We start from the raw sequence: 21,758 nt of genomic DNA on the forward strand, positions 1-21,758 counted from the left end.
GCATTGAGATCAAAAGGCTAAGAGAAAAATGGATTAAGGGGAGGTGTGCTTAATCCCCGAAGGATTTTCTCCAACTGCATTGATATTTAGACTAGAAGAAAGATTATTCCATACCTACTCCTATCTACTAAAAGCTTCCTTCTTTCTTTCTTTTTTCTTTTTCTTTTTTCTTTTTTTTTTTTTTCCGGAGCTGGGGACCGAACCCAGGGCCTTGCGCTTGCTAGGCAAGCGCGCTACCACTGAGCTAAATCCCCAACCCCTACTTCCTTCAAAATCCAAGCCTTTTTTTTTTAACTGACCAACGTTTTACTATCAAAATTCTCTTAACATTTGGATTACACTGAAGTGCCTCTGAATTCAAGGCCAGATCCTGACCAGTGACCTAGATTATTTTCACTCCCACATTCCTAATTCCTAAATTTTTTACTCCAGTATCTATAGTTTCCAACCTCCTTCCTTAACAGAATCATTTTCATCAGCATATAAACATATCAAAATTCCTCTTACTTAAATTTAAACTTCCTCTGGATATAAAATTACCTTCAGTGGGTACTCTTTTTCTCTGTTTTCTTCATGGAATAAATTCTCAAACAAGACTTCATTTTTCTACAAGTATTTGTTCCCATTTCTTCAGTGGCACTGACCTTTCCACCTATCCTGAGGCAGCTACACTGCCCTATCTCGATCTATCATCAAGAGGACTGTTCATCTATACCTTTGCAAAGCCCACTCTCAGTTCTCAGGACTTACCTAAATTGGCTAGAGGGAACTGCTAACCATTGACGTGCTTGCTTTCTCTGGAAACACAGTTGGTGAACTTTCCTCCATATTCCTGTCACTGTCCTGACATTCCATTCCTGTCTCTTCACTGAGTGGCTCCCCACCCCCTACCTCTCTCTTTCTCTCTGTCCTTCCTTCCCTCCCTCTCTCCACCCCTTTTCTCTCCCCGGTCTCACTATGCAGCCCTGGAATTTGCATAAGGACTAAGTGGATCTCTGTGAGTTAGAGGTCAGTCTGGTCTACAGAACTTGTTCTAAGACAGCCAAGGCTACACAAAGAGACCCTGGGGTGGGGGTGGGGACAAGAAAGAAGGAAAGAAAGGAAGGAAAGAAGAAAGACAGACAGACAAGAGAGACACAGAGACACAGAGACACAGAAGAAGAAGAAAGATTGGAGTCTAAGACTCAGTCTGTGATCTTTATTCAACCACCCAGAGCTATCAATCAACTCTTGACTATAATATAATGATTTTCAAATATCTGCAGCTTAGACTGCATCATCAAACTCGAATGCAGGCAACCGTAGGGATTCAGCTCTGCTTATAGACTGTTTATCTAACTGCCTAACATACAAGAAGCCTGTGTTTGAACGTTGATACTGCATAAAAGTGAAAATGGTGGTACGTGCCCAAAATCCCAGTAGTTGGGAGGTAAAAGTCAGGAGTTCCAGTTTCAGGCAAGCCTGGGCTACGTGAGATACTATCCCAAAAGAAATAATTTAATTTAGTATTAATAATTTAATTTAGTATTAATTATTTAATATATTAAATAATTTATTAATTAATTTTGGTTTAGAGATACTGTGTGTGGTGGTACAGGCCTTTAATTCCAGCATTCGAAGCAGACACAGGTAGATCTCTTGTGAGACTGAGGTTAGCCTGTTCTACATAGAACTCTAGGTCAGCTAGGGCTACAAGTAAGGCCCTGTCTCAAATTTAATTAATTAACTAATTAAAAGGAGATTGATCCCTAATGTTGCTAGCTACCTAGTATCAGCTCCACATCTCATCGCCACTCCACCTTCTTCCTTGACTGTCACATTCATCCTTGACTGCCAGGCTTGCTCCGTTCTCAATTGTCTCACTATCATCCAGTATATATATCCAATATTGTCAAAATGAAAGTCAGGAAAGCATCCTTACTCCTCTCTTTTATTTATTTCCAGTGTCAGAGCGTCCACAAGTCCAGCTGAGTTCAGCTATTAAAATATTGCCTTCTTCACGACCATCACTCTCTTCCAGACTACTGGGAGGACTACCAGACTGACTCTGGCTTTCCTGACCCCCAGGCGCTTCTGTCTTCTTGAGCCCTATATTTGGAACTGGCCTAGATAGCAAAGGCCTGTAATCCTAGAACTTTCTGTTAACAGCTGAGTGTGCAATACAAAAACATGATCCTAACACTTTGGGGTGGGGTGGAGCAAAGCAAGAAGACTTTCAATAGTTCAAGACCAGCCTGGGCTACACAGTGAGTTCTAGGACAACTTGAGCTATATTGCCAGACTCTGTCTATAAACACACGAACAAACAGTTGTAGTGGCCCACAACTAATATCCTAGCACTTGGGAAGTGAAGGCAAGGGGATCAGGAGTTCAAAGGCAACCTGGGCCACACAAGTTTGTGTCCAGCTGCCCTGCAAGAGTTCTCAATTCAAAACTAAACATTTAAAACAAAATTTGGTACTGGAGAGATGGCTCAGAGGTTAAGAGCACTGACTGCTCTTCCAGATGTCCTGAGTTCAATTCCCAGCAACCACATGGTGGCTCACAACCATCTGTGATAAGATCTGGTGCCCTCTTCTGGCCTGCAGTCACATAGGCAGGCAGAATACTGTATACATAATAAATAAATAAATCTTTAAAACAACAACAACGGGGTTGGGGATTTAGCTCAGCGGTAGAGCGCTTGCCTAGCAAGCACAAGGCCCTGGGTTCGATCCCCAGCTCCGAAAAAAAGAAAAGAAAAGAAAACAACAACAACAACAAAAATCAAAATTCGGTCTTTTCTCCTACTTCCAGGCACAAAACACCAAAAGCTCCCAGCAATTTTCTGATAGCTATGTCTTTTTGTTATCGTACGAGTCCCCCCTTCAGCTGAGCATGTTAATCAGGTGGTTCTGGCTGAGTCACCTCAAGAGCTCAATAGGGGGTTCATAAAGATTCTCTTTTTTTCCAAGTCGTTTAAAAATTTGTGTTTGGGTGTGTATATATGCTAGTGTATGTGTGTGTGTGTGTGTGTGTGTGTGTGTGTGTGAGAGAGAGAGAGAGAGAGAGAGAGAGAGAGAGAGAGAGAGAGAGAGAGTTGGAAGCTTGTTAAGGTACAAGTTTTCCACTATGTGGGTCCTAAGATTGGACATAGGTTGTTAGGCATGGCAGCGGGAGCTGTTCTTACATGAGATATATAAATGTTCCAAAAGAAATTCTTAAAGGATAGATAACTCCAGCCTCCACCTCTGGGGAAAGAAGGGCTCATAAGTAAGAATAAATGGATCATAAGAATGCAACTTTTCACGAAGCTCCCACAGAGGTTTTGGATTGTGAGCCTGTGAAAGTCCTCAGGTGAAGCCCAAGGAAGCTCTCTCTGCACCCCACCTCCCCGGCTCCCTCCTTTCCTCTGTGCACCCCTCACTTCTCACTGGGCTGACCCTAAGTTAAAGCCCTCGTTGTTATTGTTTGATTGGTTTGGGAACTCCTGATCCTACTGCCTGTATGTCCTGAGTACTGATTGTAGGTGTGCACCAATGTCTTGACATGAAGTTAAAATAAAATAAAATAAAATAAACCAACCACAACCTGATACATCCAACTCTCCCCACAGAAGCAAAGTCTTCTTTCTGTTTTGGGGTGATGGGATAGATGAGAAGTCAACCCACACCCTGACACACACACACACACACACACACACACACACACAAACACACTAAAGGACCATTGTACTCAATGAGCAAAGCCTCCATGCTGGCTGGCTGGCTCCACACTCTTTGCTAAGCTACAGGGGCGCAGGGACAGAGGCCTGGCAAGCACAGCCTCCTGCCTCATTGCCTGCTTAGTGGTTTCTGAGGTTCAGCCCACATCTCTCGCAAGACTCTAGATCACGTTCCAAGTCTTTTTCCAGAGTCCCTACATCAGTTATCTTTCTCAATGCTACAGCAAACTATCTGAGAAAAGCAACTTTACAAAAACAAGAGTTACTCTGGGTTCCAGTTTGAGAGTATGGTTCACATTGGTCCATTCTGGTTAGAAAGTCATAGCAGCAAGGGCTTTCCATTCCAGATGTGACAGATGAAGCATGGATACCTGGTGACATGTATCAAAGTCAGGAAGCAGACATTAGTGACTCTTGGCTCTCTCTCTGTCTCTCTGTCTGTGTCTCTCTCTGTCTGTCTCTCTAAGGTCTTACCATATAAACCTGATTGGCCTGGAACTCAAAGATCCTTCTACCTCTCTACCTTTCAAATGATGGAATAACAGGCACACCCTGTCACATCTGACCACAAATTCTCATCTGAAACTCACAACAATCTCCTCACTCTAATAGCCTGTAAAATAGAAAAGCAAGTCACCCACTGTGAAAGAACGAACAGCAAGAATACGAGCCCAAGCAAGGGGTAGAATGTTGTGGGACATCATCTTCCAGGCAGGACAGGGCTGATGCACTCTTGGCCTCTTAGCAGCTATAATGACCTACAGAAGACCTACACAAGACTGGGCCCAGTAACATTCCATTAAGGATGAGGAGGGCGGAGCCTTGTGAGCCAAGGTCTGTGGGTAGCTAATGGCTCCTTGGAGAAGGAAAGATATTTTCTTCAGGGCTATAGCCTCAGCAAGCTGCACATGTAACTGTATTACGTAAGAGCTCAGCAGTGTTCCTATAAAGAACCCTAACTAATTTCACTGATGCACCATGAAAAAAAAATGTTTTCTTAAAAGACATAAAAGTAGAAACAGAACTAGCTTGGAAGAAGGAGGAGATTGGCAGGAGTACAAGGGAGGGCTGGAGCGATGGCTCAACAGTTAAGAGCACTTAACTGCTCTTCCTAGGGGTCCTGAGTTCAAGTCCCAGCAACCACATGGTGGCTCACAACCATCTGTAATGGGATCTGAAGCCCTCTTCTGGTGTGTCTGAAGACAGCTACAGCGTACTTATATATAATAAATAAATAAATCTTTAAGAAAAAAAGGAGTATAAGGGAGATGAGAGAGGGTAATATGGGTGGGGGATGAATATAATCAAAATATATACATGTGTGAAACATATTAAAATGTATCCTAATAAAAACTTTTTAAAATAAGCTATATACTCCGGAACACAACAGCACAGAATAAAGACTCACTGTGGTGGTTTGACTAGGTATGGCCCCCATAGAGTCATGTATTTGAATGTTTGGCCCATGGGGAGTGGCAGTATTAAATGTAGCTTTGTTGGAGGAAGTGTGTCACTATGGGAACAGGCTTTAAGGTCTCCTATGGTCAAACTATTCCCAGTGTTGTGGTGAGAATTTTGATTTCTTTGAAAACCACAGAAATATTATAAGAAAGTGTTTTTGTTTTAATCCCAGGTATGGGACATGGGTCTGCTCTGATTGTCCACAGCAGCTGCCTATGATTTGCCTCATGCTCTAGCAGGGGTGTGATTTTGCCAGCTGCAGATAGCTTTTGTGTGAGTGACATTTGAAATTCTGGGGAGTTTTCAGAGGCTATGTAAATGGTAAAGCCCTGATAGAAGGAGCTGGTTAGCCAGTTGGTGGTTGTATGTAGTTTGCTGTGGTTTGTCAAATAGTCCTTCCCAGAAGAAATTAGATATCCTGACAGAAAAGATCAAACTTGCCCCAAGTAACTTGGTGCCTCTAATAAGCAGGAAGTCTAATGCTATTCTTGCCCCTTTCCTACCCTTGATTTATTCGGAGACTTCTCTCTCTCTCTCTCTCTCTCTCTCTCTCTCTCTCTCTCTCCTCTCCTCCCCCTCCCTCTTTGCCTCCCTACCTCCTTCCCTCCCCTAACCCCTTCTTTCTCTCCTACCTAGTGTTAGGGGTTGAAAAGAATGGACAAAAAAAAAAAAAAAAAAAAAAAAAAAAAAAAAAAAAAAAAACAACCCACAGAATAGCCAAAGTCCAGTTACACAGCGTGGGACACAGTCTCCTTTTCCTGCATTCCAATCAAATATAGAACTCTCAGCTCCTTCTCTAGCACCATGTCTGCCTGGACACTGCCATGCTTCCTGCCATGATGATAATGGACTGAACCTCTGAAACTGTAAGCCAGCCCCAATTAAATATTTTCCTTTATATGAGTTACTGTGGCCATGGTGTCTCTTCATAGCAATTACTCCCAAACTAAGCTACTCCCTTTCTTAAAGAGAGAATGGAGCATAGTCAAGAACAATTAGGCTAAAGCAAGACCAAAACCCAGCAAGGCAAATGCCAGGCAGGTCACTCAGTTCCACACAGGGCTAATGACAGCAGCAGGTGGGCTCTCAGGGGGATTGGGCAGCCTCAAGTTCCTGGCCCTGCCACCTGCAATACACCTAACGTCTCTCTTGGGCATGCTCACTTCTGCCTGTAGCTTTCTTTAGTGACCACTCCATAACATACCAGGGTTTCCATTGAAACAAGCTTTCCCTTCTGAGCTTCACACAATGGCCTCTAGGGAACTCTGCAGAGAATCAGTAACAAAATGTTACTGAGACTTTGCTGAATTTAACAAGAAATGAGATAAAGGGAACTGGCTGCCTTGAGACTAGGAAAGAAAGGAAAAATCCAAAGACTAACAGGACTAAGAGGTGAACTGCTTCCCAGTTTAATGTAGATTAAAGGAAACAAAGATAAATGTTGAAATAAAACACTCAAATTCAAGAAATGAACTAATCGATGATATTGTCAATGTTCTCACATTTAAAATCTCTGAGTAAATTAAGGTGTCTGAGAATGAAGGTTGGATCAGAGTAAGACTTTGGGGTTGACTTCCTCAGAAATGACAGGGTGAGGGAATTTTGTCAGAGAAGGTATTTGGTGGCCAGGAATGGGGACTCCCACAGTCCTAATGTCTGTTTAGAGAGGTGTGGAGTCTCCTGTCCCGTGCAATGGCAGGACTCTATGTCTTCCATTGCATTTTAGATTAACCTGACCATGTGAACTGAATCAATAAACTGTGGAACTTCTGTGTGTCACTTTGAGGCAAAAGTTTCAAGATCTGATACTTATTCATTTCCGGTGTCCTTGTTCTCCTCCTCCCTGTCTTCTGTCTCCCGGTCCTCCCTCCCTCACTGCTCTAGTGATGGCTGAACACAGCATAGGTTCTATCGCACTTGCTTCCTGAATGCCTCTGGCCAGCAGAACATTCTTCAGAGCCATCATTCGGTATGAGCAAGAATTACATTTTGATGTATTCTGGTGACTCTAGAGATCACATACAGAACATCTCACTCAGCTACACTCTGTCCCTCAACTACATCTCAAGGCCAGGAATAAATTTTTGAGTTAGGCTACTGAGATTGGGAGTGGGAGGGGGCTGTTATTTTTGTTTATCACTATACCCCTAACCTTACTCTGACCAGAATAATGGCACATAGGGTTAACCCTTGTAGAAAACAAAACATTACTAGTCAGGAAAGAAATCAACACACCACACAACAAAAGAAGTTGCATCAGACTACAGACACATTAAGGGTTTGGTTTTTTTTTTCAAAACTAGATTTTTACTTTACCCTTGTTATCGTTTGAAGACAGGACTTACTAGGTAACTCTGGCTGTTCTAGAACTCACTATATAGAGCGGACTGGCCTCAAACTGACAGAGATTCATCTACTTCTACCTCCTCCATACTAGGGTTAAAGGCATGTGCTGCTACACATGGTCAGTCATCTTTATCTTTTAACTAAGTGTATGTGTGTGTGTCGACCTGTGGGCATGCACACATGAGTGCGTGTCCCCACAGGGTCCAGAGGTGTTGGATCCCCCTGGAACAGGAGTTTTAGATTTGTGAGCTGCCAGATGTGAAAGCTGAATATCAAATTCAGGTCCTCTGCAAAAGCTGTGCCTTAGCTGTGGTTCTATTGCTATAAAGGGACACCATGGCCACAGCAACTCTTTTTTTTTTTTTTGTTCTTTTTTTTTCCGGAGCTGGGGCCTTGCGCTTCCTAGGCAAGCGCTCTACCACTGAGCTAAATCCCCAACCCCACAGCAACTCATATATTTAATTGGAGTTTTCATACTGTTTCAGAGGTTTAGTTCCTTACCATCATGGCAAGAAGCATGGTGGCATGCAGACGGATGCTGGAGCAGCAGCTGAGAGCCTCATCCTGATCCATGGGGAAAGAAGGGGGAGGGGGGGGGCAGGGAGAGGGAGAGGGGGGAGGGAGAGGGGAGAGAGGGGAGAGGGGGGGGGAGGGGGAGAGAGAGAGAGAGAGGGAGAGGGGGGGGGGAGGAAGGGGGAGAGGAGGGGCAGAGGGGGAGGGAAAGAGAGAGGAGGAGGGAGAGAGGGAGAGGGAGAGGGAGGGAAGGAGAGGGGGAGGGGGAGAGAAAGGGAGAGGGAGAAAGAGAGGGAGAGGGAGAGAGAGAGGCAGGCTCTGGGCTTGGCATGGGCTTTTGAAACATCAAAACCTATCCACAGTGACATACTTCCTCCATCAAGTTCATACCTCTTAGTCCTTCTAATTCTTTCAAATAGGGCCCTGTTGCGGTAAAAATAAAAAAGTGGTGGAACTGGTTCCCGTGTGTACCCTGGTGGTTTCACTCTCTCACTAGTTCTGGCTCTGGTGGGCCATTTGAACTAGCGCTAATTTACCTCAGATTAACTTTGAGCATACATATTTTATTAGATAGTTATCAGATAGTATACAAGCTAGCCAGGATATAACATGAATTTTAAGCCTTTCTTAAGCTGGAATAGACAATTAAATGATCTGTTTAACTGATAAAATGGTAGACTGGGTGTTAGGTATATTTTATACTCTTAAATTACAAAATGATAATAGTTGTGCTCAGCTTATATTTGAGAGAAAAAAATGTTTTAATTAGACAGAAAGAGTGAAGTATAGATGTCATTACGCAGGTGAAGGCAGGTATAGGATAGAATGAGGCCTGTCATTGGACGAGAAGGAAGGATGGGCGGGAGAGAAGTTTTAGAGAGGCAGAGGAGGCCAGAGTGAGGAGGAGGGAGGCAGCTGAGAGAACATGGCGGCAGATGTTCAGATTCCTCTCTGCACATTTACAGGTTGTCATGACTGTTCTTAAGGGATGGATGTGTACAGGATTTTGTGTTGTCCAGATGGGCAAATTATATCTTATCTAGGTGGGCGGTTTATATCCTTATCAATTGGTTGTAAGCTTAGTGTGTGGATGTATTGTGGATTGAGAATTTAACATGTAAGTCTGTTGTTGGGTTACAGTTTGTTGAGTCTGGATTTTACCAGGTGGCTGGAACCAGAGAGTCCGCAGCTAGCAGAGAGCCACCGGGAGAGATGCTAATCTGAGATGAATTATCACTAGTTCAAATGGCCCGCCAGAGCTAGTTTCGAGAGACACAACCTCCAGGGGTACGCAGAACCGGTTCCACCACTTTTTTATTTTTACTGCAACAGGGCCACTCGCTGGTGACTAAGTGTTCAAATATATGCGTTTATAAGAGCCATTCTTAACCAAACCACCATAACTAGTAAACACAATTAGCTACTGGGCCAATTCCCCAACCCACAAATTTTAAGTTTTATACAACGAAAGATGCTATAAACCAATTAGACCCCACTTCTCCTGAGGCTTAAGAATCACTATAGAAGAGGGGACAGAGAGATTGTAATAGCCAGAGATTTGGGAAGGCCTGAGTGAAGTACAGCAGGGACACAGTACTCTTGAACGCCAAGCACAAGACCTACATAAGATGAAACCAGTCCACACTTCAGCCTGGAGGAAGGGTGCATAAGCCTCACCCCTGACTGAGGAGCTACTGACAGTTGATAGCTGATATGGGAGAGAGAATCAGTTTTCTTTCAGGGGTGTGGCCCCCAAAGTTGATCATCCTTCAGTGGGTGACCTCACACCCGTGAGTATATGGGCACACAAATGGACTGCATAGATTTTTTTTTTTTCTTTTTTTTCGGAGCTGGGGACCGAACCCAGGGCCTTGCGCTTGCTAGGCAAGTGCTCTACCGCTGAGCTAAATCCCCAACCCCCTGCATAGATTTTTTAAAAAGAGAAAGAGTGAGAGAACTTGAAGCTGGAAGGGAGTTGGTCGGAGTTCGGGGATAGACCTGGGAGGAGTTAGAGGGAGAACTGGGGGAGATAAACAGGTATGCATTTCTGAATTAATGAAAAATTATATAATTTATTTTATAATTATTATACAATTATATTTTGGGGAGAGTGATAGTTTTAACAAGAATGGCCTCCATAGGTTCGTATATTGAATTCTTAGTCCCTAGTTGATGGAACAGTTTGGGGGAAGGAGATTGGGAAGTATGGCCTTGTGGGAGGAGGTAGGTCACTGGCGTGGGGTGGAGGTGGAGGACTTTGAGGTTCCAAAAACCCACACCAGAGACACTGTCTCTCTCTGCCTCCACCCTATGGATCAGACGTGAGCTCCAGCCTACAGCCACATCCTCCACCCTGATGGGTGTGGACTGACCCTCTGAAACTACAAGCAGGCCCCCAATTCATTGCTTTGATCATGGGGGTCTCTTCCCATGACAGACCAGTAACAAAGATGGGCAGAAACCACAGCTGCTTGGAGACCATGAACACAGCACTCCTGTCACATTCAGAAGACAGCATCACTTGGGTCTTCTCCAACCTCTGCTCTGACATTCTTTTCTGTCCTCTCTTCCATGATTCCTGAGTCTCCAGAGAAGGTCTAGCCATTGAGAGTGCTTACTGCTCTTGCAAAGGACCTGAATTCTTATCTTCAGCTCTTACATCAGGCAGCTCACCCATGGCCCTGTCATACATACATATAAAGGGTTAACATTATCTATAAACATAGCTATGAACAAATGACAGCAAAAGCAAGGCTATGAGGAGGCTATGATAGATGTTGGTGCTTACTGTTCCTGCACTGCTTTTACTCCCCCTCCAAAGACAATCCCTGGGAGTTTCCTCCTGGGAGCTGCCCTTCTCACATCCCAAGGCCTGTGTCCTGGGTAACTGTGACCACACCTCAGCTCTAGAGGGGGTCAGAGTAGAATGTGACCTGTCACAAGTCACTCAAATTGGTCTTAAGGGCAAGTAACATTAGGATCAGCTCAAACTACAACGTGGACCCGCAGAAGCCTCCCCCAGAGTGAACACTCCTCCAGGCACTTGGAACACAATGCTTCTTGTGTAGTCAGCCGTGCTCAGCAGTCCAAGCCTGGGGGGCAGGATTTTTACTCAAAGTACCCATTAGATGTTAAAGCAAAAGAATTGAATAAATCAGTAAAAAAATAACAGAGAGGAAAATATAAGGACTAAGTTTCTAGCTCTGGTTCTAAGCCTATGTCCCCAAGGCTGCTCACCTGTGTGATGTGTCTTAGCTGAAGGTCAGGCTCAGTCTCTATTGGTGTTTCCAATTCAAGGGTCAGGGTCTGGGGGAAGATTCTCCGGCCTCAGAGCAGATCAAGGTGGTGTCTCTCCAGTGGCCGCAGCAGTCCTGAAGATCTGGAGAGCACTGGATTGCTCTTCATCTCTGCTTATGCACTGCCAAGTGGGTGTTGTGAAGTTCTAGTCCTGTGTCTGCTTATCACTGGCTTCTGGTTATCAGGTGCAGCCTTGGGTGTGGTGGGATCCTAACTAAGCAAATTTTATATGTCTACTATGCTCGTCACTGTGTATATGTACAGTGTGTGTGTATGTATAGCTGTATCTGTTGTATGTGTATGTGTGTATAGTGTGTATATTTGTAAATATGTATGGTATATGTATGAATATATAGTGATTGTATATAAACTGTGTATGTCCCATTTGAGCCCATATACAGGACAAAGGAAGACATTGGATTTCATCGATTTTTATTTCATTTAAAATATTTTATTTTGGGCTGGAGAGATGGCTCAGTGGTTAAGAGCCCTGACTGCTCTTCTAGAGGTCCTGAGTTCAAATCCCAGCAACCACATGGTGGCTCACAACCATCTGTAATGGGATCTGATGCCCTCTTCCGGTGTGTCTGAAGACAGCTACAGTGTATTCATATACATAAAATAAATAAATCTTTAAAAAATATTTTATTACAATTACTTATATGTGTGTGTGGAGGCCAGAGGACAACTTGTGGGAATTGGTTCTCTCCATTCGCCTTGTGGATCTCAGGGTTCAAACTCAGCTCGCCAGGCCTAGTGGCAATTTTTTTTTACCTAAAGAGCCATCTTGACAGCCCTCCACCTTACTTTTGAGACGAGGTCTCTCATTGGCTCTCAATCTTGTTGTGTCATCTGGATTGGCTGGCCAGCAAGCTTCTGGGATCCATTTGTCTCTGTCATCCAATGCTGAGGTTACAAGCATTTGTGGCCATGGTCAGCTTTTAGATGGGTGCTCCGGTCTTAGATTTGAACTCATGTTTTCTTGCTTTCACAGCTAATGCTTTTGCCCCCTGAGCCATGTGTGATGGTTTGTATAAGCTTGGCCCAAGAAGTGGCACTATTTGAAGTGTAGCCTTGTTAGAGTAGGTGGGTCACTGTGGGTGTGGGCTATAAGACCCTCCTCTTAGCTGTTTGGAAGCCAGTATTCTCCTAGCAGCCTTCAGAGGAAGATGTAGAGCTCTCAGCTCCTCCTGCACCATGCCTGCCCATCTGCTGCCATGCTCCCACCTTGATGGCAATGAACTGGACCTCTGAACCTGTAAGCCAGCCCCAATTAATTGTTGTCCGAATAAGAGTTGCTTTGGTCATGGTGTTTGTTTGCAACAGTAAAACTCTAACAAAGACACCATGACCCCACCCTCCAGACACATTCTGTACACACACACACACACACACACTGAAATCAGGCTCTACATATGAGAGAAAACATGCCATACTCATGTTTCTCATTCTGGCTTTTGCTTAGCCCATCCATCTCTCACAGATACCATGGTTTGACTTTTCTTTATGCCTAAATAAAATTCCAGTGTGTATGATGTACGACATTTTCTTTCTCCATTCTTCTATTGAAGGGCATCTAGGCTGGTTTCATTTCTTAGCAATTATGCAGCAAGAAACATGAGTATACAAAGACCTTTGGTAGGCTTGGAATCCTTCAGGAGTGTATACTCAGGGGCAGTTTGGCTACAACATGATGCATTTTTAATTTTTTAGGAACAGCAACACTGGCTCCCACAGTTGCTGTGCCTGTAGAGTGGGATCCGGATTGGTTTTCCTTCTTCCTTCTTCCTGTCACTTGCTTTCCTTAAAGTAGCTCTTCTAACCCCAGAGAGAGAGTCTCAGAATTGGAAAAGAGTGTTGAACACTGTTTTCAAATGTTTAATGGCAATTTGCATTTCTTCTTTTAAGAACTTTCTTTTCTTTTCTTTTTTTTCGGAGCTGGGGATCGAACCCAGGGCCTTGTGCTTGCTAGGCAAGCGCTCTACTGCTGAGCTAAATCCCCAACCCCCTTTTAAGAACTTTTGATTGGATAGTTTGGTTAGGGGATAACTTTAGTAGCTCTTCATATATTCTGGGTACTAATCCCATCTATTTTGTAGGTGCTCCCACTATGGAGGTGCTCCCGCTGTGGAGATGCTCCCGCTATGGAGGTGCTCCCGCTGTGGAGGTGCTCCCGCTGTGGACATGCTCCTGCTATGGAGATGCTCCCACTATGGAGGTGCTCCCGCTGTGGAGGTGCTGTGGAGGTGCTCCCGCTGTGGAGGTGCTCCCGCTGTGGAGATGCTCCCGCTGTGGAGATGCTCCCTTTGTGGAGGTGCTCCCGCCAGTGAGATGCTCCGCTGTGGAGGTGCTCCCGCTGTGGAGGTGCTCCCCGCTGTGATGCTCCCGCTGTGGAGGTGCTCCTGTGGAGATGCTCCCTGGAGGTGCTCCCTTTGTGGAGATGCTCCGCTGTGGAGGTGCTCCCGCTGTGGAGGTGCTCCCACTATGGAGGTGCTCCCGCTGTGGAGGTGCTCCCGCTGTGGAGGTGCTCCCGCTGTGGAGGTGCTCCCGCTGTGGAGATGCTCCCGCTATGGAGGTGCTCCCGCTATGGAGGTGCTCCTGCTGTGGAGGTGCTCCCCATTCTGTAGCTTGTCTCTTTGTCCTACTGATTATTTCCTTTTCGGTGCAGAAGCTTTTTAATTTCACACAGTCCTATTTACTAATCCCTGGCATTATTTACTGTACTATTGGAGTTCTTTCCATAAAGTTCTTACCTTCTTATGCCTATATCTTGAAGTGTTCTCCCTATGTTTTCCTCTAAAGTTTCAGGTCTTATATTAAGGTAGGGGTGTGTGTGTGTGTGTGTGTGTGTGTGTGTGTGTGTGTCTGTCTGTCTGTCTGTCTGCCTGCCTGCCTGCCTGCCTGCCTGTGTGTGTGTGAGAATGTGTGTATATCACAATGTACTAATACACAGTAGGTACTTTTATGTGTTATTTTTACTTATCAAATACCTGACGAAACGAACAGTACATTCTCGTCTTCTTCCCCTTACTGTAACATCTCTTATACTCCACTGATGATGGTGATGACAGTTGCCAACTGCAGAATCATTGTCTACACTGTCTGCAAATGATCAGCCAAATTCTGTGCCTACACGACCCCCTTTCTCTCCTCCCACAACATAAGGTGATGCCAGGTTCAACCACCAGCCTCCACTAGACCTGCCTGAACTGCCATGGATGGTTCTACAGCACCTTCTGGATCTGACCACCAACCCTTGCAAGTCCATTCCACTGAGGAGTGGTTTGGAGGTAAGGATGCCTGGCCCTAAGATAAAGCTGAGATAAAATCACTAAGGGTCGGAGCGGGTAGGGGGAGGAACTGTGTAATCACTGTGGCTTGTTTAAATAACAGCGTGGAATGTGCTCCCTACTCTTTAAACTCTGACCAGTTACATTTCTAAGGACTTCAAAAGCTAAGGGTAAACACTTAAATGGTTTTAAAGATTACCAAGGTGTGGTTGTTCTGAGGTCTCTGGCATTCTGGGAAAAAATTGGGGGGAGGTTGAGTGTGTTAGCATTTCAGGAGGTCACGCATCCTGCAAGTGCTTTCAATATCAAATATTCTGGCACTAGTGAAATCATTAGCTTGGACTTTTGTTTCTGAAGGTGTGGCAATTTTTCTGCTTTTTGTTTTGTTTGTGCTCTGGAGCTTTGCTTTGCCTGACTGGGAAATGGGACCCAGGGCCTGGCACATGCTTGACAACAATTTTAACTGACTGAGATGATCTACTACAGCATTCTTTCCCCCGCTCTCCCAAACAGGAATTTTCTATGTAAACACCTTGGCTGTCCTAGAACTCACTCTGTAGACCAGGATGACTTGGAATTCACAGAAATCTGCCTGCCTCTACCTCCCAGCTGCTGGGATTAAAGGTGTGCAATACCATGCCCAGCCATCTCCAACAGACTTATTTTGCAAAGACATGAGCCCCAGGACTTGGGGACATGGCTTAGTCAGAAAAGCGCCTGCTGTGCAAATGTGAACACATGTGTTTAATCTCAGACCCTACCAAAACCAAACAAACAAAAAAACAAAAACCCAGATGCTGTATAATCCAGTGTCAGGGGGATAGAAATAGGGCGCTCTCTGCAGCACCCTGGTAAGCTAGCCTAGTTGAGTCTGTTAGTTCTGGGTTAAGTGACAGAACCTACCTTAAAAAACAAGATGGGGGTTAGGGATTTAGCTCAGTGGTAGAGCGCTTGCCTAGCAAGCGCAAGGCCCTGGGTTCGGTCCACAGCTCCGGAAAAAAAGAAAGAAAGAAAAAAAACCAAACTAGATGGAAGATCCTGGAAAGAAAGAGTGGACTCTGCTCCTGCGGAAGATACTGGCTTAGTTTTTGGAACACACACGGGGAGCATAACCACCTCCAAGAGTTCCTGCATGCATACAGTGCGCATAAACTCATTCTGGTGCACATGTGTGCACTTAAAATATAAATAAGTTCTTTAAAAAAATAAGAAGATGGAAAGCAATGGAAGAAGATGCCTGACATCTGGCCTTGACATGCACACACATGCATGTGCACATCCACGTGTCCCTTACAGTGGGAGAAGAGAATTGGTTCGTGGGACTTTTGACTTCCACTTCCACATCCCAGTACACGGACACTCCTATACACACACATTAAAAAGATAAAATAATAAATAAGTGTTTTACATTTTTTTCTAAAGTTTTTTGAAAAAAAAAAAAAGTCTTCACTGTAGCCCAGGCTGGCCTAGAACTCACTGTGTAGCCTGTCTTTAAACTCATGGCAATCTCCCTTAGCGTCCCAAATATAGGAATGTGCCCAGCTAGTGTGTGAACTAGGCTGGATGCTGAATTCAAAGAGAGATACATGTGTGTATCTGTGTGTTTCAAAATTTGCATAACAGCAATGTCAATATAATCCTATAATTCCAGCATGCCTTTCTTTCTTTCTTTCTTTCTTTCTTTCTTTCTTTCTTTCTTTCTTTCCTTCCTTCCTTCCTTCCTTCTTTCTTCCTTCCTTCCTTCCTTCCTTCCTTTCTTTCTTTCTTCCTTTTTTCTTTCTTTCGAGACAGGACCTTGTATATCCAAGGCTAGCTCCAATCTCACTATGTATTGAAGGATGACTTTGAACTACCAACCCTCCTAAGTGCTGAGATGACAGGTGTATACCACCATGCACAAAGGAATTCTTTATTCTTAAATCTGGATTTTCTCTCTAATCTTTAGGTTTTGTTTTTGCTTTTCTTTGGCTTTGTTAGGCAGTGCTGCAGATTAACCCAGTGTTGGGGTAGAAATCTCGGCTTGCATCTGGACAAAACACAATGGGTAAACATGGTTCCACATGGAAAGGTTGAATGAGAGAAGAAGAGTAGATGAGGAGAGGAGTAAAGGCTGGCCATGAGCACGTGGAGGGAAGGCGAGGGGCGGGGGCGGGAGGGATCAGGAGAGAAGGGACAAAGGGGAAGAGGGCAAGAGCAAGAGAGCAGAGAAGAGAATGAGGAAGGGGGCAAGCAGCTCCTTTTACTCAGGCATAGTTGACTGTTGCCAGGTAACTATGGGGGTGGAGCTTAGAATACTAACACCAGGGCTAAGAAAATGGTCTCTCACAGAACTATATCCTTATCCCAGATACTCACTTCTGGCTAGGGAGATGGTTCAGTGGTTAAGAGCACGCTGCTCTTATAGAGAACATAAATTGGGTTCCCAGCACTTACATGGTGCCTCATAACTACCTGTAACTCCAACTCCCTGGGATCTTGCCCTCTTCTGGACTCTGTGGCAACAGCGTGTGCAAGCTGGGACACACACACACACACACACACACACACACACACACACACCTTAAAAATAAAAATGTAAAGATTGGTCCTTATCTGAGGATTTCTTTTTTTTAGTTTTCAGATTGATTTATTTTATTTTATGTGTATGAGTGTTTGCCAACAAGATAAGCATATCTGGGACCTGTAGAGGTCTAAAGACATTGGGTCCCCTTGGACTGGAGTTGGTTGGAGATGGTTTTGAACCTTGTAGGTGCTGGGAACTGAATCTGAGTGTTCTGCAAGATTAACAAGTACTTTTACACGATGAGCCTCTTTTCCAGCTGCTATCTAGGGATTTCTTAAACTTGTTTTTTGATGAAGAATGAGAGAATACCAAGAGAGTAATAAATGGCTGGGCTGGGTGTGGGGGCAAAGCTGATAGGATGCAAAATTAAAATCAGTTATGTCTGTATTCTCTTAGAGGTAAACTTAAAGTCTGGATGGGGAAAAGGCCATTGTGCTCTGTGTTGCCCTAGCTGAAATGTACCTGTGGATTTATGGATTAATGGGGAGGGAAGGGTCAAGAGCCCAAGGGGATGGAGCTTGAGAAAATGACCCCATTGTCAGGCTAGCCCCCCAGGGCATAGGCAGCAGACCAAGACAGTGTCCCAAGGACACCCAGTACTCCTGGGCAGACAAGCCAGAAACACCTTGGTTCTGAACCATTGGTTTATTAGGAACAAGACTGGAGCCAGGAGTTGGAGGTTTCGAAAGCACCAGTCAGTTCCTCAAAGGAAGAGGCCGATGAATGCGAACAGAGTGTTCCAGCCTCGTGGTCTGAGGTCTGAGGGTCAAGTCAGTATTCAGGAAGAACAAAAGCAACCAACCAAACAACATCAGTAAAGAAGACCCCAGCCCATGTGCAGAAAAAAGACGACAGGCAGATGCCCAGCCCTGCCACCTGGCAGCCGACGATCCTAAAGCTCCTTCTGATTGGTCAGGAGGGAAACAATTTCAGGTTACCTCAACTGATTTTAAGGGTTCTGTCTTTCCTCGGTGTTCATGGTGAAGCTGTTCCAAGAGCCCAAAAACACTCAAACTCCAGGACTCTCACATCCCTCATATACACAGTGCAGTACCTACACCTATGTGTGCCCTCCTGTATACCGAAAGTCTGCAGACTATGATGCTCACACAATGTACACACTCTGCTAAGCTGCATTTCCTGGGAAGAATGACAATTAAAATATGTACATCTCTGTCCAACCTAATTGCATTTAAATATTGTAAAAAAACAAAAACCAAACTTGGCTGGAGAGATAGCTCAGCCGACAAGGGCATGCACTGCTCTTGCAGAGGCCCCACGTTCAATTCCCTGCACCCCCATCAGACAACTCACAACTGCGGGGGCATCCCACACCCTCTTCTGGCCTGTGTAGGAGCCTGTACTCGTGCATATAAAAAATTTAGTCTTCTGTGGGACTCCTAACAGGGTGAGCAAGGGCTGTGTCTGAGGCTTTTGCCTGCTTTGGAGACCCCTTTCCTCCTCTGGTTGCCTCATCCAGCCTTACTCTGAGGAAGTACCTAGTCCTATTGCAACTTGATATGCCATGTTTGGTTGATACGCCCAGTCCCTGCCCTTTTCTGAAGGGGAGTGGAGGAGGAGTAGATTAGGAAGTAGGGGGTGAGGGGGGCACTGGGATGAGAGGAGGAAGGGAAACCTGTGGTTGGGATGTACTGTATCAGAGAATAAATAAATAAAATAAATACCCTCAGCTCTGGTGTTGGCACATCCCTTTAATCCCATTGCTCAGGAGGCAGAAGCAGACTCCTGAGTGAATTCCAAGCCAGCTTGATCTACATAGCGAGTTCCAAGCCAGCCAGGGCTACATAGTGAGATCCTGTCCCACAAAAGAAATCTTAAAACACTCAGTTGAATGCCCAGACATGGCACCTTAGAATACAGTGTCAACCGAATATCGAGACGTAGTACTTTTCAGCTTGTTGCTGTAGTGCTGGGCCACTGAAGGGCTTCAGAGATACCATTTGCTCTGATGTGCCTCAGGATCTGTCCCCTCGTGGCCCGAATCCAAGCTTTACAGATTGTTTCTAGCTGAGCAGGCCAAGAAAGTCCAAAGTGCTGATCAGAGACCGAATGATATGTAGCACAAAACCTCTCACTGCAGGGGTGGCAGAGCCCACTGGGGATGAGGGGGCACCCTGAACTCAGGATCAAGAAACTTGAATTTGAGTTCTAATTCTACAACTTGCTATTCATAAGCAAGTCATTGACCCAAGAGTAATTCCTTCTTGCATATTTTGTGATCATGCATGGTTATGGACTGTGCCTAGCATTGAACCTCATGCCCTTTGGGTTTTCTAGTCATTTTAGCTATGCTTTGTTTGTATACATGTTCATTTGTACAAATCCAGGGTTGATCTCGGGTCATCCCAGGTCCCTCAGACCCTGTCCTGTGATTTCTACGCACACTATGGTCCGTATGCATCCACAGTTCTTCACATGACTCGGGTCCATCCCTCTCTACTCCTCACCCACTTCTAAGTTTGAGAATCTTGGTCACCTCTTACTGCGTAACAGGATTCTATATTTTGAGATTTTAGTAGGTTGCCCTCTCCTTCGCCTTCTCTCTCTATTCCTCTCCTTCAAACAGGCAGTTAGCTCAGAACTATAATCATGGGAAGTCTGGGACGGTGCAGAAGGCAGAAGCAAGCAAAGCTAAGGAGTTGGGAGGAAAATTAAGGGGTTCAAAGAGGAAAGGAAGTTATTTACAGGTACAGATAGTGTTTATGGCAGACACAGAGCATCTTGGTGAAGGCAAAAGGTGGGGGGAAGGTCTGAGGGACCCCAGATCAGCAAGGAGCCTGGTTCTGCCTCCTGGGAGATTACAAAGTCCCCAGGAAGGGGTGGCTGCTGGCTGGTCCAGGCTGAGTGAGTACAGGCACATTAAAAAAGATGGCCTGATCCCCTAATGTAATACTGTTGCTGGGCTGGGAGGAGTCACCCAGGCAGAGTGAATAGCTGTGGGAATAATGCAACATGCCACCCTCCAGTTCTGTCCTCCACTGGGTGAGATCCTGGAGTCCCACTGGTGAAGAGGAGCCAACAGAGGTAAACTCTGATCTATGGGGCATCACTGAGCCTTAACGGCCCAGCAGCTACTGGGCAAGATCCCACAGTTGCTAACAAGGTCTCTGTAAGACTGCGGAAGTTCTGGTCCTTGGGAGCTCTACCAGCTTTCAAGTAGCAGTGACGTTCTTTGGTTCCCAAGTATGAAGCTGTACTCTGAGCCCTTGCATGGATGCATCTTATCTGGGGGTGGGGGTGAAGTTCCGTTCTTATGAGCAGGGCTCTAACTCCATGGGTCTCTCCCAGTGTTACAGAGCCACGTGGCAATCAATGCTTTGACCTCTCACCTGTGAGCTGGAGGCACAATACCCCTCCACCTCAGAAGTCCCCGAAAAGTCTGAGAGAAGATGTTAGAGATGATGTAAAGTGTGCTGTACAGAACATGTCTCCATTTGGGAATAATATCAATCAGCACATGAGCAACAGCACTTTAACCACAGCCCCAGGCCCTGCTGAGCCTTTGAGGACAGTCTGTTCTGGGAGGTTGAGCTCTGCTGTCCCAGCCACAGCAGCAGCCTGGTCCCCATCACTAGAACATCTTGTCCCATCTGTCTTTGTCCTTTCCCCTTTCAAATTCATATTAGTCCTCCCCCCCCCAATGTCTCTTTCTCTCCCTCCCTTTACTCCCCCTTCACTCTCTGCCTCCCTTTCTATCCTCACTCTGATCAGGTCTCACTATGTCCCCCTGGCGGGCCTGGAACTCCCAATGTAGACCAGGCTGGCCTTGAACTCACAGAGATGTGACTGTCTCTGCCTCCAGAGTGCAGGAGATCAAAGGCATGTTCAGCCATACCCAGCTAATCTAAACTCAATGAAAGATGTTACCTTCTCTTTAGGATCTTCCTGGACCACACCCTACCTAAGCATGTAGATGACAAATTCTTCTCTAGGTAGTCACACTGTTCATATTAGCATTGAGATCTCCTAGTCCTTAGCCCTTGGTAACCTGTTTGTTTCCCCAATTGGCCAGGAGTTGTAGCTCACTTCTGTAATCTTAGAACTCAGGAGTTAGAGGCAAGGGAGCTACTCCAAGTTCAAGGCCAGTCTGTACATTAGAGTGAGACCATGTTTCAACCCAGAGATCAGAGCATCTCTCAACTGTCATCAGAGAAGCTTCTCCTTGCCATAGGTGGCAATCGACACAGAGACCCTCAGCTGGTCAACAAGCAGAGACTGAGACCATGGAGTGCTCAGTCCTACATGGGACATTCCCATCCCTCCCTCCCAGGTGCAGGGATCTTTGGAAGAGGAGCCGGAGAGAGTTCAAGAGCAAGGGGCGGTCAATAACATTAAGGAAATGGTGTTTTTCAGACACAATGGGGGAAGTTGCACCTATAAACTCACAGTGATTGTGACAACACACCAAAGACCTAAGCAACTCAAGCCAGACAAAATCCTAGCATAGAGGGAAAAGGTGGCTATGAAATCCAACTCCTAGCTGAGGAACTCTTGGCATTTGACTGCTGCTGGAAGAGGAGGAGTCAGTTTTCTTTAATTATGTGACTCCTATGTCTGATACACA

The sequence above is a fragment of the Rattus rattus genome, chromosome 8 (genome assembly GCF_011064425.1).
Source record: "Rattus rattus isolate New Zealand chromosome 8, Rrattus_CSIRO_v1, whole genome shotgun sequence".
NCBI classification, from domain to species: Eukaryota; Metazoa; Chordata; class Mammalia; order Rodentia; family Muridae; genus Rattus; species Rattus rattus.